The sequence below is a fragment of the Morus notabilis genome, unplaced genomic scaffold (genome assembly GCF_000414095.1).
Source record: "Morus notabilis unplaced genomic scaffold, ASM41409v2 Scaffold574, whole genome shotgun sequence".
Taxonomy (NCBI): domain Eukaryota; kingdom Viridiplantae; phylum Streptophyta; class Magnoliopsida; order Rosales; family Moraceae; genus Morus; species Morus notabilis.
Genome location: NW_010365017.1, coordinates 208745 through 227175, shown reverse-complemented (window position 1 = coordinate 227175; position 18431 = coordinate 208745).

The window sequence follows — 18431 nt, the reverse complement described above, 5'->3', positions numbered from 1 at the left end:
CACAGGAAAGCGCTCCTTACGAAGATGCACCATAACCAAGTCACCTTCGTGGAACACCTTCGCGCAGCTGTGCTTGTCAACATCGAGCTTGTAACGGGCAGCAGGTAACGGGCAGCAGCCTCGGTCAACTTCTTCTGGACATTCTGGTGGGTCAAGACCACGTCATCAGCAAGGGCGGCAGCAATCTTGCTCCGGAACTTGGGGAGTTGGAGTAGATCCAAGTTAAAATTAGGGACTTTAGTGTAGACAATGGAAAAGGGAGACTGACCAGTTAAACGGTTTGTCATGGAGTTGTAGGCAAACTCGATCTGAGCAAGAGAGAGATCCCACCCTTTTGGTTTGTCACTAGCAACACAGCGTAGCATGTCACCCAAAGTGCGATTGACAACCTTGGTTTGGCCGTCAGTTTGAGGGTGATAGGCGCTACTGAACTTCAACGAAGTGTCAAAACGCTTCCAGAGCTCACGCCAAAAATGGGAGATGAACTTGCCATCTCTGTCCGAGGTAATGGACCGGGGTACCCCATGGAGCTTCACAAAGTTGCGAAAGAAGAGATGGGCGACAAAGCTTGCATCTCCCGTCTTGCGGGAAGGACTGAAGTACACCATCTTGGAGAACCTGTCAACCACAACCATCACTGAATCAACATGGCGAGTCGTCTTGGGCAGACCAAGGACAAAGTCCAAGCTCAGGTCAACCTAAATAGTCTCAGGGATAGGAAGGGGAGTGTAGAGGCCAGTGTTTTGAGAGTGTCCCTTGGCCGACTGGCAGACACCGCAGCGTTCCACAAACCGAGTAACATCACGACGCATGGAGGGCCAAAAGAAACGCTCACTTAGGAGAGTGAAAGCTTTGTCTCAGCTCGAATACACTACCAGGCCGCCCGAGTGTAGCTCTCGGATGAGCTGCTCGCGAAGGGATGTGTGAGGAACACAAAGTTGATTTCCTTTGAATAGGAAACCGTCTTGAATGGAGAAATCGCTACAGGGTTCCCGTAGAGCACATTTGGTCTAGGGAGGGCCGAAATCTGCATCGTTAGGATATAAACCTTTGAGTGTGTCGAAAGCTGTGATCTTCGAGTGGAAGGTGACTAAGAGGTGAGCACGACGAATCAGCGCATCAGCCACTTTGTTTTGAACACCTGAACAATGTTTGATAACAAAAGTAAATTTCTCTAAGAAAAGAATCCATCGGGCGTGCATGCGGCTAATAGACTTTTGAGACTTGAGGAAACGAAGTGCTTGGTGGTCGCTGTGAAGCACAAACTCTTTATGCACCAGGAAATGTTCCCAAATTTTCAAAGCTCAAACGACCGCGTATAGTTCTTGCTCATAAGTAGACCACCGCTGCCTAGTTTCATTGAGTTTCTCGTTGAAATACTCAATGGGTCTGCCTTCTTGTGTCAACACAGCACCAATTCTCAGCATGGAGGCATCGGTTTCCACCTCGAAAGCCTTGTCAAAGTTAGATAGCGCGAGGATGGGAGCCGAGGTTAGCTTAGACTTGAGAGTCCGGAAGCTGTCATCTTGGCCAGGACCCCATTGTAAGGTCTTATGCTTCAAACAATCAGTGAGGAGGGCTGCAATGCTGCTGAAATTGTGGACGAACCGTCGGTAAAAGGTTGCTAACCCGTGGACGCTGCGGACCTCGCTGGCAGTGGTAGGAGTGGGCCATTCTTTGATGGCGACAATGTTATTGTCATCAGTGGCAATTCCCTCGGCACTCACTACAAAGCCCAAGAAGAGGACTCGATCTGTCATAAAGGCACACTTCTTCATGTTGAAATAAAGCTTGCTTTGCCGAAGAGCTTCAAATATGGCCTCCAAGTGCTGCAAATGGTCGCCGTGATTATTGCTATGGACAAGGATATCATCAAAGTATACCACAGCGAACTCACCAATGAATGGCTTGAGGACTTGGTGTATGAGCCTCATGAAAGTACTTGGGGCGTTGCATAGCCCGAATGGCATGACTAGCCATTTGTATAATCCTTCACGAGTCTTGAATGCGGTCTTCCACTCATCTTTAGGCCGGATGCGAATTTGATGATAGCCACTCCGGAGGTCCAATTTAGAGAACACCGTGGCACCCTTTAGTTTGTCCAGCATATCCTCGAGTCGAGGGATAGGGAACCTATACTTCACGGTGATCTTGTTAATTGCGCGGTTGTCAACACACATTCTCCAAGTGTGATCCTTCTTTGGGACCAAGAGGGCCGGGACGACACAAGGGCTCAAGCTTGGTCTAATGAGTCTCTTAGACATCAAGTCATCAACGATGCCCTGAAGGATCTCATTCTCCTTTAGGCTCATGCGGTAGTGCGGAAGGTTTGGGAGAGAGGCTCCAAGCACGAGATCGATGTGATGTTGGATATCACGCATAGGGGGCAGCATGCTTGGTAGTTCCTCCGGGGATACGTCACCAAATTTCTGCAGTAAGACCTCCAATAATGGTGGTACAGTGGCTGCCTCGTGGTTTTTTCTTTCAACACCAAGGCGAAGACAAAGGGTTCCCCAAGCATCTCCTTTTGGAAGGCTACACCACTCTGATTACACATTACCTTCTTTTCGGTGATCGGACCGCTAGAACTAGGTTGTTGTTCCTTGGAGGGGAGAAGGACGATTTTTCGTCCTTTCCACTTGAATTGATAAGTATTGTCTCGGCCGTTGCGGACAGTCTTCATGTCGAACTCCCAAGGTTGTCCTAAAAGGACATGACAAGCATCCGTGTCGATAACATCACACTCCACCTCGTCTCTATAAAACTTTCCGATAGAGAAGGGGACTCGGCACACTTCATCGACTCTAACGTCCACACCTTTCTTCACCCATCCAATCCTGTAAGGGTGAGGTTTTTTTTGTGGTCTGTAAGCCGAGAGCCTTGACTAGCCCTCTCGATACCACATTCTCACTACTACTGCTGTCAATAATGACGTTGCACACCTTCGAGTTGATGGTGCACTTGGTCTTAAAAATAGCATGTCGCTGAGTGGGTTCAAGGCGCTTCAGGGACAGCAACAAGTGCTGCATAACACATATGACTTCCTCACCCACATCACCTTCGACCACTTCGGCTCCCTCAAAGGAACCAAACATCTCTGTGAACTCCTCACTGCCCGATTCCATTTCTCCTTCAGCTAGGTTAGCTTGAGGCTTTCGGATGGGACATTCATTTGATTTGTGGCCGGGTTGGTTACAGCGGTAGCATTTGAATCCATAAGGCTTGGCATATGGGTTAGGTGCCGTGTTTGGATTGGGGTTGGTGTTTGAAGTGTTTAAGGCCGGGTTAGGTTTGAAGGGGGCAATGTTTGGGGCAGGCTTTGGTGAGTTATGGGGGCTATTGGTGTTGGTGTTTGGCTTGTTTTGTGCGTATTCTGGTGGGTTCCGACGATAGAAAAAAGGTTTTGTGGACTTAATAACGCTCATCTCGGCTTTATAGGCTAGGTTTATAGCTTGGGGAAGGGTTTTGATGGTTTTGAGCTCGAGTTTCTCTTAGATAGGCTCGCGAAGGCCTCGTATGAATCGGGCCACCTGTTGGAGGCTGCTCTCATGCAGATTATTTCGGGCACTAAGCCTCAAAAACTCCTCAGTGTATTCTCCAGCTGATCTACTGCCTTGGGCGCAGTTCTGCAAACGTAAATAAAGGATTTGTTCGTAGTCACTCGGGAGGAATTGTGACTCCATGAGTTCCTTCATTTGCCTCCATGACCTGATTGGGCCGCGTCCCTCCTCTCGCCTCTGCATCTTCACCTGTTCCTACCATGCCGAAGCTCCGGTGTTCAACCGATAAGCAACCAATTTCACCTGTTCTTTCTTCGGTATATCCATATAATCAATAAAGTTGTCCACAGTTTTAACCCAGTCCAGGAACCTCTCAATATCCAGGTACCCATCAAATTCGGGAATATCAATTCTTAACTTAAATCCTTTAGATTGGAATGAAGATTTGTGGCCATACCTGGGTTCGTGTTCGTCCTCATCTTCGGTTTCAGATCTAGTACCCTAATGCCTCCTCCATCACGGTGGCTCACTCTCTGATTCTGAATCTTCAGATTGCGAAGGAAATCGGGGACAGTGACGGTGATGATGATGGCGCGGTGGAGTTCCAGAAAACTCCCGGTCCCGCCGTTGGCGACGAGTTTCACCCGATCCTTCGATGTCGGTGGGCCTCGAGTTGGACAGAGCTTCACGCATCTCCTGCAGGAATTTGTCAAACTTTATTTCAATGCGCTGCTCCAGATCTCCTATGGCGTTCTACAATGCCTCAGCTTCTCCGCTCTCAACAACTGGGCCCTTGGAGCTTCCTCCGCCGTTCTTGGCCATCGTACCTCCCCGGGAAAGAACCGAGGGCACTGATACCAAATTGACGTAGAGAGTGATCCGAAACGGGGTTTACCGACCGAATCAGATGGAGAAAGGATGGGTAGTCTGAATTCTCCTAGATCTATTAGGCTACGGGCAACCGTAAGCAAAGAAACCAGAGAGCAAACTCAGGGCAAAAGTTGATTTAGGATTAATTGATTTTTCTGCTCTCCACAAAAGCAAGTCTTGCCTAATAAGGCTTACAGAAACAAAACGATAGCTCACAGGGCTAACGAAAAAGCATAAGTAAAACGACAGCTCAAAAAGGAATGAAAAATAACTAAGTAAACGACAGGAAATACTAAGTAAACGAAAGGAAATATAGCTATCAATATGCTACTGCATTAGTCTCTCATTTTTTATTCACAATTCAAATCACAACTTAAATCTTTTACTATAATATTTTCACTTATTAAAATTTAAATTTAACTTGTTTTACAATAATATTTTTCTCACATAAATTTATTTTTTTTATTCAAATTCTCAACACAAACTCCCAAAAAGAGAGTGGCTATGATTTCTTGAAAAATTTTTGTTGGGGACAAATAATACGTTTGGTTGATGGATTCAGAATAATTTTCGATTTACGTGTATTTTTTGTGAGAGAAAATACTATAGCGAACCACGAACTATGATTCGAACTATAATACGAATCCACCAACCAAACGCAGTGTAATACTTCATTTAAAAGGTGCCAAAGTTTTAAAGGTGTCTTTTTGTTTAGTGTTCAGGGAGGTGGAAAGAGAAAAATGCTTTCCTTATTGTTACTTTCATGGAAGCAAATAATATAAAAATAAGTCATTCAAATTGTGTGCTAATGTTATGTTTGGTACGCTAAGAAAGAGTAAGAAAGGAAGTTGGTGGAGGGATTATTAGGTGGAAAATGGTAAAGTGGATTGTCTAGTAGGAAAGAAGAGAGGATGGAAAGAGAAATAAGCTGGATAAAAGTTGTTGTGCGGCCCACTAATTTTTATCTCTCCAACATTTGAAGGAAAACTTAAATCCACTTATTAATGACTGGAATAGGTTTTTAACCCCTATTTCAAAGCTAAATTGATATTAAATAATTTGTGAAATAGTCATTTAGCTTAATACATAGTTTCTTTCCTCTCATCAAACTAAACAATATAAAGAAAAATCAACTTTTTTTCCTTTTCTTAACATTTTTTTTCTTTTATGCGTTTTTTTTTCTATTATCTTTTCTTTCCGGCCTGTTACCAAATGGTGTTTAGAAGAAAGGAATAAAATAACATGCATACAGTTCAAGATTCTTTTGTTAGAAATGATATCCTAGAAGCATTACATGTAATATGATATTTATTATTTATTTAATGAAAGAGTTTATTCATTATTTTATGTGCATATATTATTGAATATTTTATGAATATCACATAAAATTTCATAATTATTTATGTGACCTTAAATATTGTATATAAGTGTTGTATGTGAGAGGATAATATTTAAAGATAATAATCAAAATGATATCCGTAATGAATTTAATTTAAGTTTAAAATCTTTAATTAAAATATTACTAATACATGTCATTCCTATTCAGAATGAAACGGTATTATCAAAACTGTTAATATGACGAGATATTGAATGAGTGTATTACACATAATGAGATTATGTGGAACAGGGACACAGACAGAATACGAATTTATGATAATTTCCCGTTAAGTATAGAAATCCTAATTAAGTCTACTGATGGTCAAATATAAAACGATCTTAATCTAGAGTTATTAGCAGACTCCTATTTATGGTTTGTGTATTTTGATTTACTCGGTACGGATTCTGAGATCCTGAATCTACTCCTTGTATTTTAGAGACATGATGAAGTGAGTAGCTGGAAATATTATTATACAAGATGGAATATATTCCTTCTTAAGAAAGAAGTAGATAAATTATTCTCTTGAGGATTGGTTTGTTCCTTCTACCAAATTTGGTGCTACCGTTGTCCCAGCTTCAGCTTGCCCACGGCCTCTACCTCGACCTTGACGCAACTGTGCCACAACCTCTGTTAAATTGGGTTCTGTCGGAGCCTCAATTCTGACTTGCCCACGTCCATTACTACGGACACGAGCTCTGTGTCCTCGTCCGTGTGCCATCTTATTTTAATCGTCTGTCAGTCATTAAATTTTAACTAATAAAGAAACTCCCTATTTCAGGACATCGAATAAGGATTCACACTTCTATGATTTGAAAACTTCACCTCATAAAACTTACATTTCATCTAAATAAATTAAATAACTACTTACTTGGAGAATTTTAGAGTAAATGCGTGGCAATACATGATAGGAAATAGGAAATCTCTCTGATACCATATTTGTAACGACCCTTATGGGCCGTCACAGTTATCTTAACTTTCAAATATTTACCTCTTAAAGAATGCGGAAAATAGTTAAGCTTGAAACACTTTACTTTGAATGACTTAAAGAAATCTTAGAATTTTTTGTTATTATAACTTTAAAATTTTCAAACTTCCTCAAAGAAAAATAACCTTTAGATTCAACTTAATTATTAAAATTCATATCGTGAAATAAACTTAAAGAAAAATCTTAAGTATTCTTCAAATCAAAACCACCATAAACCAAAGTTCCAAAAAAATAAAATTAAAAATTAAAAAAAAACTTTATTTAAAATTAAGCACTTTCATTTCATGATCGTTTCTCTCGTTGTCCTATCACGCATAGCTCACATATGCTATAAGATTCTCCATGACTACATCTTACTCTTTAGTTTGTCTGCATGAAATAAACGTCATTTTTATTCATCAACAATAAACGTCATTATGAGAACAATTATTTTTGAACATGTTTTAACTTTAAAATCTATCATATATTAGGCCTGACGTTGTACCATCATAGCGCGCTAGCCACGGAAAGCTGGGGTAGCAAATCTCATACCAACCGTGACAATAAATCCGCTCACCGGATAAAAGATCGCTCACCGGTCACCATCAAGAGCGTACAACGCCATTTAAAAGCATAAAAATACACATATACATTTTTCTTCAAAACGTCATCATAAGATAATTATTAAAAGCCTTATAATATCGTCATAACCATCGAAATCATATACTTCTCAATTATTCAAATCATGTTGCAGGTGAGAGTGTACTTACTTAAACGTCTTACTTAACATTTTTTAATTTTTCAACAGTGGCACGACAAATGAGGTCCTCTGCAACCGTTCATGCCATAAATCATAAATAAAATTATTAAAAAGCCTTGACAACTCATCAAACACATTGATCACGTTAAAACAACGTCTAATATACCATTGTCATCATTCATTAACGTCAAGACATAAAAACCCATCAATTATACAAAATTACAAAACTTAAAGCCCTAGCTTATATAAGTTATTTCTTATTATAGACGAACTAAAGGATAAGATGTAGCCATGGAGAATCTTGGAGCGGATGCGAGCTATGCGTGATAGGAAAACGAGAGAACTGATCATGGAATGAAAGTGCTTAATTTTAAATAAAGTTTTTAATTTTAATTTTTATTGTTTTGGAACTTTAGTTTATGGTGGTTTTGATTTGATGAATACTTTAGATTTTTCTTTAAGTTTATTTCACGGTATGGATTTTAATAATTAAGTTGAACCTAAAGGTTATTTTTCTTTGAAGAAGTTTAAAATTTTTAAATTTATAATATGATAAAAAAAATTCTCGGATTTCTTTAAGTCATTCAAAGTAAAGTGTTTCAAGCTTAACAATTTTCTGCATTCTTTAAGATGTAAATGTTAGAAAGTTAAGACAACTGTGATGGTCTGTGAGGGGTCGTTACAGTACGATTTCTAAGTGTGCAATTATTTTTATATATAATACGAGATTTTGTATGATGAAATTTACTTTTATGCAAAAAAAATTATGTGTTTTTTATATTTTTCATCTTACAAAATTCTAAGATTTTTTAAAATATTCCATTCAAGTTACTTACGAGGTGAGGTGCACAATTTTTTGGAAGAAATTGACATTAACTTGACGATTAGTAAGGTTGTGGTAAGAAGGAGATTGGAATTTTATAAGTATGATTATAATGATTTATGAGATAATGACTACTACTCGACTAATATAGATGGAGTATTCTTATGGTTTAACGAGTTTAAGGAAAATTTTCTATGCATTCAATCATATTTATATAACTAATCTACTCGCTTACTAAGCCTTGAAGCTCACTAAGATTTTCCTTGGATTGCAGGCAAGCCTGTGGTTAAAAAGCAGTGAGTAAGGAAACAGATCGAGATAGTAATGCATGTGATTACGACCTATTATGACCGACGTTTAAATTTTAGCTTTTGAAGAAACAAACTTTTAACTTTCTCTTTATGCTGTTGGAAGTAAATTATTTTTATGACTTTATTCTATACTTTTGGAGTTATTGATGGCAACCCTTTTACTAAATCATATGGGAAACATTACTAGTTCTTATTCTCTATACTCGTAAGACGTTGAAGGATGGATTGCAATTTGCTCAATCATCAAGTAGTTGCAAGGTTTTCCTATAAATGGCCCTATTACATCAACTTTGAAGTCTTTCTGAAAAGATCAAGACGAGTAAGGTAAACCAGGCACGGTAGTTTTTGTTGAAAAATACGGTAAAACTTTGAACAGTGTAATTTTAAAACTTTTTTAAAAACAATAATCGAAAGTTGGATCTTGGTTTCATGATGAAATAATTCACTTTGCATAACAAAATGACCTTACAGAAATACTAATTTTTTTTTAAATTTTTTTTTTTACTTCATCAAAGAAAATAACCCCCATGTTCATAATAACTTCTAAAACCCATACTGCAAAATAAAGTTTAAAAGCCCAAAGTCTTCGAGTAAAAACTACCATAAACCAAAGTTCCAAAAAACTAAAAATAAAATTTTATTTAAAATTAAATACTTTCATTTCATGATCGTTTATTATGCGTAGCTCGCATCCGCTCCAAGATTCTTCATAGCTACATCTTACCTTTTAGTTTGTCTGCAATATAAATTAAATTATATAAGCAAGGGTTTAGTAAGACACTTAAAATCTCACAAACGTAAATAAATATTTTTATTCATCATACTACAAACGTCATTATAAGAACAAATATTTTTTAAAAATATTTTTAACTTTAAAATCCATCATATATTGGGTCTGACATTGTACCGTCATAGAGCACTAGTCACGGAAAGAGGGAGGAAGCGACCCTTAAACTAACCGTGACAACAAATTCGCTCACTGGATAAAAGACTGCTCACCGGTCACCATAAAGAGTGTACAACGCCATTTAAAAACATAAAAATACATATATACATTTTCTTCAAAACGTCATCATAGAGAAGTATTAAAAACGTTGTAACATCATCACACACATCAAAATCATATTTACAAAGCTCCAGTGTCATTCCACTAAAAGTCTAGAGCTACACTTTTGATCTATACAATATATTTATAAAGCTCCAATTAGCAATCGTTCATGACTTATTATATTGTGTATTATACTCATAGGATATTCATAATCAACTTGAGGTCAAGTTTCATTATACCTTCTCAATTATATTTATCTTATATTCCATTACCTTTTAAAAATAATCACATTTAATTTTTTTGCTATGGTAAAAAGTTCTCACATAAAGTCAAATTTAAACTCGAATTAAAAATGCGAATCATAACGGGCCGTTATATACCGCTTCAGAAAAGAGTCGTCTATGAAATACCGCTCTGGAAGCCCATTTACTCCGTTATTAAACGACATTGTGATGTTAAGGTCAATTTTCTACTTTCAGCCATCAAATTTATTTCAAAATTCTCTGTTCAATATATTTTTTAATTTGATATGAGTTTGACTAAGGGCCCGTTTAGTTCGCTGATTCGAGTTTTTAATTCGAGTTGAGATATGATTTTATGTGAGAGCTTTTTACTGTAGTAAAAAAGTTAGATGTGACTGTTTCTGAGAGTTTTTTACTGTAGCAAAACTTGAATTCTAAATTTAAATTAGTGAAGTGAACGGGACCTAAATTTAACAGTTGAAAAAATCTTCATGCTTCTGTTTCGGACCGTGATAGGATTTAATTATTATCATTTCTGCAGTTTGCTGTTTCACTACGAACTTTTCTTTTTAACTCCATACTGTATCATTAGTCATAACACAATAGAGAAACTTATACGTCAAAATATAAGTAAATCCAACATATATATTGGACGTTATAAGAGTTCTTTTTTTTTTTTTTCCTTTTACAAATTTGTCCAGATCCATTCTTATATAAAGCTATAATCCACATCAAAATTTCTACATTCCTTTGAGCACTTCTCGTCTTCCTTTTGCCATTGCTGTTCTCTTTTGGCATTTCTTCACACCAAAAAACGTTAAGGTAAAAACTCTCCAGGTAGTTTGGAATTGGTTCAAAAATGATTTTATTTTTTTTATGAAATTAGAAATGAAAACGTTTTTAAACTCAAACATAAATCATTTTTAAAAATGCGTATGATAGTTTTATTAAAAGATTGTTTTCAATTTAAAAAAAAAAGTAAAACTCAGTTTAATTATATAATTTTCACCCACTTACTAAAAAAAAGGCATCTGCACAATTTCAAATCGTTTTTATTTTGTAAGTGATTTTACACTAAACTAAAAAATAAAATTGTTTTCGGTTGTCTTACATTTTTTCCTCTAAATGTGTTTTCTCTCTCAATGTCATTTTTTTTGTCTTGAAAAAACGTGAAAAACAAAAATGAAATTGGTTCCAAACACGCTGTAACTTTTTCACCTTTGAATCTTCTTGTTAAACTCTGTTTCTACTTAATCTTCTTGATTCCAAATAGATTCTTGTTAATCTTGTTCATCTCCGTCACTAATCTTTTTGCCAAAATCCCTTTTATTTTCCTTTAGTCTACGTTCTTGTAATACAGTTTCTTATTAATTTAATGTTATTCTTCTCTTGATTTAACTTGATTGTGCTTGTTTCTCACTAATCTTTTTAACATTACTCTTTTTTTTAACCCTTTTTTTTTTTTTTTTTTTTTTTTTTTTTTTTTTTTTCACTCTGTTCTCTTTAATATACTTGAATGTAATACTAGTGTCTTGACAATCTTGTTCTTCTTTTAATCTCAAGCTCTTCTATTTCTGTCTCTCTTTAGATTTTCTCGGCTCTACAATATTTTCTTGACGTGCAAAACATGGAGGAAAAAGGCGAATGCGACGATATAAGTGAAATCATTCAGAAAATTTCGACAATGGAAGTTCAACCAGCTGGCGAAAATCTGGATTTGGTCGAGGACGTATTGCTTAAAATGCGAAAAGAGTGGCGTCTCCAATATGGCAATCTGGACTACTTCTGTAGAAGGAATTTGAACAAAGCGCATCCGGTTTTCGCGAGGAATGACGGATATTTTTTGTCGAAAAAAGGGTGTGTCTCGACACTCGGGGTCTACAATGAATTGGTGGTGGAGCAGAATTTCTTCTCTAGGGTCGAGTACCGTGTCAGGAACCCGAAGAGCGGCATAACACGCAAACTGCCTCAGCCACAAGCGATGTGGTGTTCGATCTTGACCCCTCTAATGGAAAGGTTAAATTGGTGTGTCAAGGCCAATTTAGGGTTGCTGTGCTTTTAAAATAATTATTGTACTTTTAATAGAAGTACTACTTTTACTTAAAACAAAAACAAAAATAGAATTTAAAAATTACACATTTTAACTTCTCAAAATAACTTTAAAAATGCATTGATTTAAGTGCAAAGTGCTTTTATGCACTTTTACCAAATACTATAATTACAACTTTATTGTGCAAAGTGCTTTTGGGAGTTTCAAAAGCAATCCCAAACACACCCTCAATATGAGAAGGGCTAAGAGATTCTTACTATTAACATAGATCGGAAATCGAGAGCTTTAGAGGAGATCGCCCCAGACTCAGACCACGGTGAGTTTTCGATGTCATTAGGGCAAGAAGACATCCACTTTAGCATGTTTTAAGGATTCGTTCATTTGGCGTGAGAAGAGAGAGTTTTAAGACCAACATTTTAAGTCTGAGTACCACATTCTTCCCACATTTGTTGAATACTTGGTTCTTTTGGTGGGAAAATCATCTTGCCGTTGCGAACTTGACTTGGCGGGAGATCCTCGAAAAACGCGATATGGATTCTTGTAAACGATAAATCCCTTTTCAAACTTAAGTTTCTTTTTTGTGTTTTTTCCTATTCTTATATTTCTTTTGCTCTGTGGGATATTGCTAATTGACATTCGTGCTATGTATAGTATATAGCACTTTCATATTTAAAAAAAAAAAGTTCAGAACTTAATAACATGTGTACCTTGTGTTTTTAATGTCGAAACGTAAACATGCATGATTGCCTTATTCATATATCATATCTATGTCATATATCTTTTCTTTGCCTATGATATATATATATATACATATATATCTGAACTGTTTGCGGCATATTCTTATAGGAGGACAAAATCAGCAGATTAAACTTTGTAATGTCACTGAACCAGTAAAGGAATTATTGTTAGAGGGCAATGAAGTACTTTTGTCCTTTGCTTCTTTCATATCAGATCTTTCTTATAAACTGCAGTACCGGATTGTAGGGCACGCATTAGTGTGATTACAGTTTTTGACTCGTAATCTTAGCTATTCAGTATGTAACAAATATACATATATATATATATATATGTGTGTGTGTGTGTGTATATATAAGTGACGTGATATTAATGTTTGAGTAAATTTGGAAGTAGTAGTTGGTTGAGTTTGTTAATCTCAGAAATACTCCAATGTGTTGTTAACAAATATTGTAACATTGGAACACTATTATAGCGATTATAATTAGGCTATATATATACTGGTTAATACAACTATAAGAAACAAATTGGCGTGTGTGCATGATGTATTGCAAAAAGTTTGCAAATTACATGAATTTATGGCCCTTTACATGCAGTGACGGAGCCAGCCTTTCACTTCAGTGGGGGTGTACACTAAATTTTTTTTAACAAATTATCTTAGTGGGGGCATATAAAAAATATATTTATTTTAGTAGGGACATATATTATTTCAGTGTGGACATAAGTGTAAAATTTTAAAATTTTTCAAGGTAACATTTTTTTTAAAAAAAGTTGAGCACTTCCACTAAGCTGTACTTAAATCCGCCACTGCATGGTCAGGTCCCTGTTGCAAGTGTGTTTATATGTAAATGTGCTAATATTGTTTATATGATTTCATAATTTTAATTTAATTGTGTCACAACTCAAACCTTAGGACTTTTAGCACTTTTCGGGTTTTGACAGGTTTCTCTTAAATTATTTAATTTCGACATTTACACCCAACTCATAAAATAGTTGCATTATGACCCATCTTATTAACGTAGGTTAAATTAGCGAACAAAAAAGTGAGGACGAAAAAGCACACATTCAAATACGCGAACACAAATCACTAAAATCACGTCCAAATCAAACCTCCAAAGGCCACCCAAAGAAAAAGAAAAAATGGACCACATTACAACGATTAATCAAGTTAAGGAGTTTGCTGTGAAAATCAAAAGTTCATGAAGCAAAGTTGAAAAACTCCAAAAAGTCCAGTGGGAGAAAATGCTAAAAACGTAAATTAACGATATTTTATGACAATTAAGTTTTAATAAAAAAAAAAAAAAAAAAAAAAAAAAAAAAAAAAAAGAAGAACAAAAGACGTTATGTTAATTCCTTTTAAATGTCTGGTTTGAAGTACTTTCCAAGGATTTTGCGAACCACCTCAATAACATTTCCACCTTTTCCAATTCCACGCATCAAGTCCAATTCCACATCAAACAGAGAGAAAACTATGTTTGCCAAGAGCCCAAGACGTAATGGATTGGGCCCTATTTCTACTTCAACAAAATAAAAATAAAAAAATCAGATTTATTACAGATTTTACCCTTCAAGTGTAGTGTTCAAGATATTTATTTTATTCATAATTAATACCTTTTTAATTAAAATAATTTTTTAACTAAATGTATTAATAAAAAATAATATGTAAAAATCTAAGACTTATGTATTCGAAAAAATATTTTGTATCCTTGTCCTTAAAATTCATCTTAACGCTTTTTTTTCTCCTTTAAAAAATAAGATTGCAAACATAATTTAACAATGCGTGTTTTTGTTGTTAAAGTCTTAATTTGAATCCCTATTTCTGATTTTTTTTTCCATAAAAAACTAGAATTTAATTTACTCTCAATCAGTCCAATTTTAACCTAATCATTACAGTAACATAAATTCGAGTGTTCTGTTGGTTTTTGTTTAACTCGTTATTTTCTTTCTTTTTCCTTTTTTTTTTCTTTTTTGATGTTGTTGTTCAAGATTAGTATGTGGTACTGTGATCACAATGCAGTACCTATGAAAATGCTGAAGAAAACTAATCTTCGGTGAATCATAAATATGGTTTAACTCTTGTAACCAGTGTTTTACTGATCAAAGCAGGAAAAAAAAAAGAAAAAAAGAAAAGAAAAGAAAAAAGAGAAAGAGAAAGGCAAAAATTTAGTTAGTGACTGAAAAATGTACCCACGTACCGAATTGGATTATACAATATACTATGAACTAAATCATTATAAATTCTCAAAAAAAAAAAAAAAAAAAACGAATCATTATAAGATGCGTCACTATATAGGCTTGTCTGACTAGGGACGTTTGTGGTCGATTTGAGCAGAGTTTTTTTTTTTTTTTTTTTTTTTTTTTTTTTTTTTTTTTTTTTTTAGAAACAACTAACCAAATGAAAAATAATTTTTTTTTTAGCGGTATAATATTTTGAAAAAAAAAAAAAAAACTAAATTAAATCAAGTCAGTCATAAGCGGGTTAGGCGGTTTAAGTTTAGGACTAAAAAAGTATTATACAATTCATAAAAATTATAAAATCGTTAATCAATAAAAATAATTAGATTAAAGCTTACAATATAACTTAGAAATAGAAAATGTCAAACAATTCACCATTTAAAATTTTAATATAAACCAACAAAAATATAATAGGGTGTATTTTATAAAAAATATTTTAAAAATTAAAAAATTATATATGTATATTTTTAGGCTGATTATTGGGCCGTGTGGGGAGTCCAAACTGTAAACTAAACCACCCAAAAAAATTAGATTAAAAAACTGACCAAACCGCCCAGTAATTAAAAAATAACTAACGATTTGGTACGATTTAGTTTGAATTGGACAGTTTTCCCGGTTTAACAGATTTTTTAAACACCTCTATATCTAACGACAAATTTTTTTTTTTTTGTTCTTCAAGAAAATACAAATATTTAAACGTTTGGTTCATGGATTAGAATCATGATATTAGAATCATTTTTTATTTACGTGTATTTTTTATGAGAGAAAATATTATAGCGAACTACGAACTATGATTCGAATCGGGATACGAATTCCCTAACCAAACAACTTGTCATACAGAGGAAATTAGCATACGTACATTCACAGTGAATAAGAAACGACGACTTAACAGACAATGATTGAAACATATTTGTCGAAATGAAATGCCAAACATTTCACCAGGTTGAGGATGATAAGTTTCTTTTTCAAGCAAACGCAAGAATATTTCCAAGCCAAAAAAAAAAAGAGGGGGCAAACGCAAGCATATATGTATGTTACACTGGATTTATTATGACAAACTTTGACTAAAAAGTTAAGATGGTGTTTTCGGTGCTTGGGCTAGGGACATGAGACAAATCTCTGTAAAATGGAGTCTAACGCATTGATAATGATTCAAGTTTTGAAAATTAATAATCTTGGTAGTAATGAGAATGGTGTTTTATTGTCAAATATATCTTACTTATTATTATTATTTTTTCCTATGAATGAAGATAAGCCATATTTTGAGGAGACAAATAATGCGAGCTTATTTTTCTTTTTAATTTTTTTGATTTTTAATATAGATGATGAGCTTATTTGGTCGGAATAATTTACTCTACCAATGTTGTTAATGATAATGGTTTTTATTCTCAAAAATAAATAAATAAATAAATTTTAGAAATGCTTATTGGGAAATACCCTAAAAATTAGTTTTCATACACACAATATATATTATAAGGAGCTTTTGACAATAGTGGATATATTATCGTAGCGCATATTTTTAAGTAGGGATTTTAAAAAAAAAATACACAAACCTAAGAAAACATGGTACAAATAAAAAGTACACAAAATTAAGAGAAGCTGATGCAAATCTCACAATTCAAAATAGAGCCTTACTGGTGGGGTACATATATATTTTTTCATACTATATGTCGCAAAAATTTCATTTCTTGTAATTAACATTTTTACTGAGATAAAGTTTTTATTTACCCGGCTATCACCATAATTGTGTATGATATTATTCTGTTGTACCATTCTCTTCACACTGATGTCATATCATCTTTTTTTTTTTTCCCTCCTAGTTCTAAATTATTCTTTCCAAAAAATTGATCTTTTTATATCTATTTCTAAAATATTCATGTATGAAAAACCAAAAATTGATGCGTACAACCTGCGTCGATTTAAGTAAAAATGCCATTCAGTCATATTTCTCTAACATAGTTGATTATATGGTACGTACTAGTTTGTTTTTGCTTGAATATAAAATTTACCAAGATAGTTAATATGTTGTATTATATGGTGATCATCTCTTTTGTTCCTTTTCTTTCAAATAGCGAAAAAGCACGACCCACCATTTATTTTGTCCTTTTTTCTCTATAAGAAAGAGGCAAACAAAAGAAGCTCTCTTTTCCTAGCACGTGGGACAGTATGTAATTGATGAAGAGAGACAAACTAAAGCGCTAAAAGAAAAAGAAAAAGAAAAAGACATCAAGCTTTGTTACCTATTTAGGTGACGTTTGGTTTATGAATTAGAATCATGATATTAGAATTATTTTTTATTTACGTGTATTTTTTATGAGAAAAAATACTATAACGAACTATGAATCATGATTCGAATCGGGATACAAATCCCCCAACCAAACAACTCATTAATGTTGTACAAAGGTGAATTTTAGAGTTCCACTCCAATATGGGGAGAAATATCTTTTCCTTTAGTATAATAATAATTTGGTACTTTTATAGCTTAATAGTCGTTATATGGATCCCTTGCAAAGTGGATTGCTCGTATACCCTTCTCATCATGAGACTAATATCAACCTTAAATTATTTTTGTGATATTTGGTAAAGGAATTCGTACTCAGATTTGAATCATGGTTCATGGTTCGCTACAGTGTTTTCTCTCACAAAAAATACACGTAAATCAAAAATAATTTTAATCTCATGATTCTAATTCATGAACTAAACGTCTCATTTGTCGAGTTACTGCCCTACCAACTTACTAACGGTGGAACTTGTACTGGAATCTATATTTCATTTTAGCACTTTCCAATTATATTTAATTAGTTATGTAAAAGTTTTGGTAGAAAATACTTTGATCCTTTAGTTTTTCTTTTGCTCGAAGATTAATCCTTATTTAGGTTAGAAAAGTTTTACTCTTTTTTTTTCTTAAAAAGGATTTTAGAGTTTACAATATAAATACAGTACAATCAATCATTTTTTTTTCTTACAGTTAAATCGTGCTTGATGGCCAAACTGATATGGAGCGTTAAAATATGAACTCCATTTGTTAGTGAAGATCTAGCATAAAAATTTTGACCTCCAAATCTATTTTAGCTTTATCTGTCTCGTTCATTTCACCGATTCGAGTTTCAATTTTAGGTTTTTACAGTAAAAAGCTTTCAGAAAATGTCACATTTAACTTTTTCTGCTACAGTGAAAAACACTCAAAAAATGTTACATCTCAGCTCGAATTGAAAACTCGAATCCGCGAACTGAGTGAGACCTAAAAATGAGTTGTACGATGTGACTAAAATGAACTGGTCAAAGTCAATATGCCATGATAGCTAGCAAGACAACAACTATTAATTTGTGCCCTACAACTATATGGGCATGGCAAGTGGACTAAACTGATTGATTCAACAATTAAACTTTGGCCTAAAAGTTATCCACACAACCCCCCTTAGAATTTGAGTCGTTTACCTTATTATAAATATCTTCAAACATGTAATAATTAAGACAAATAGTTAAAAAGGACAACACGATTAAATTCTTAAATT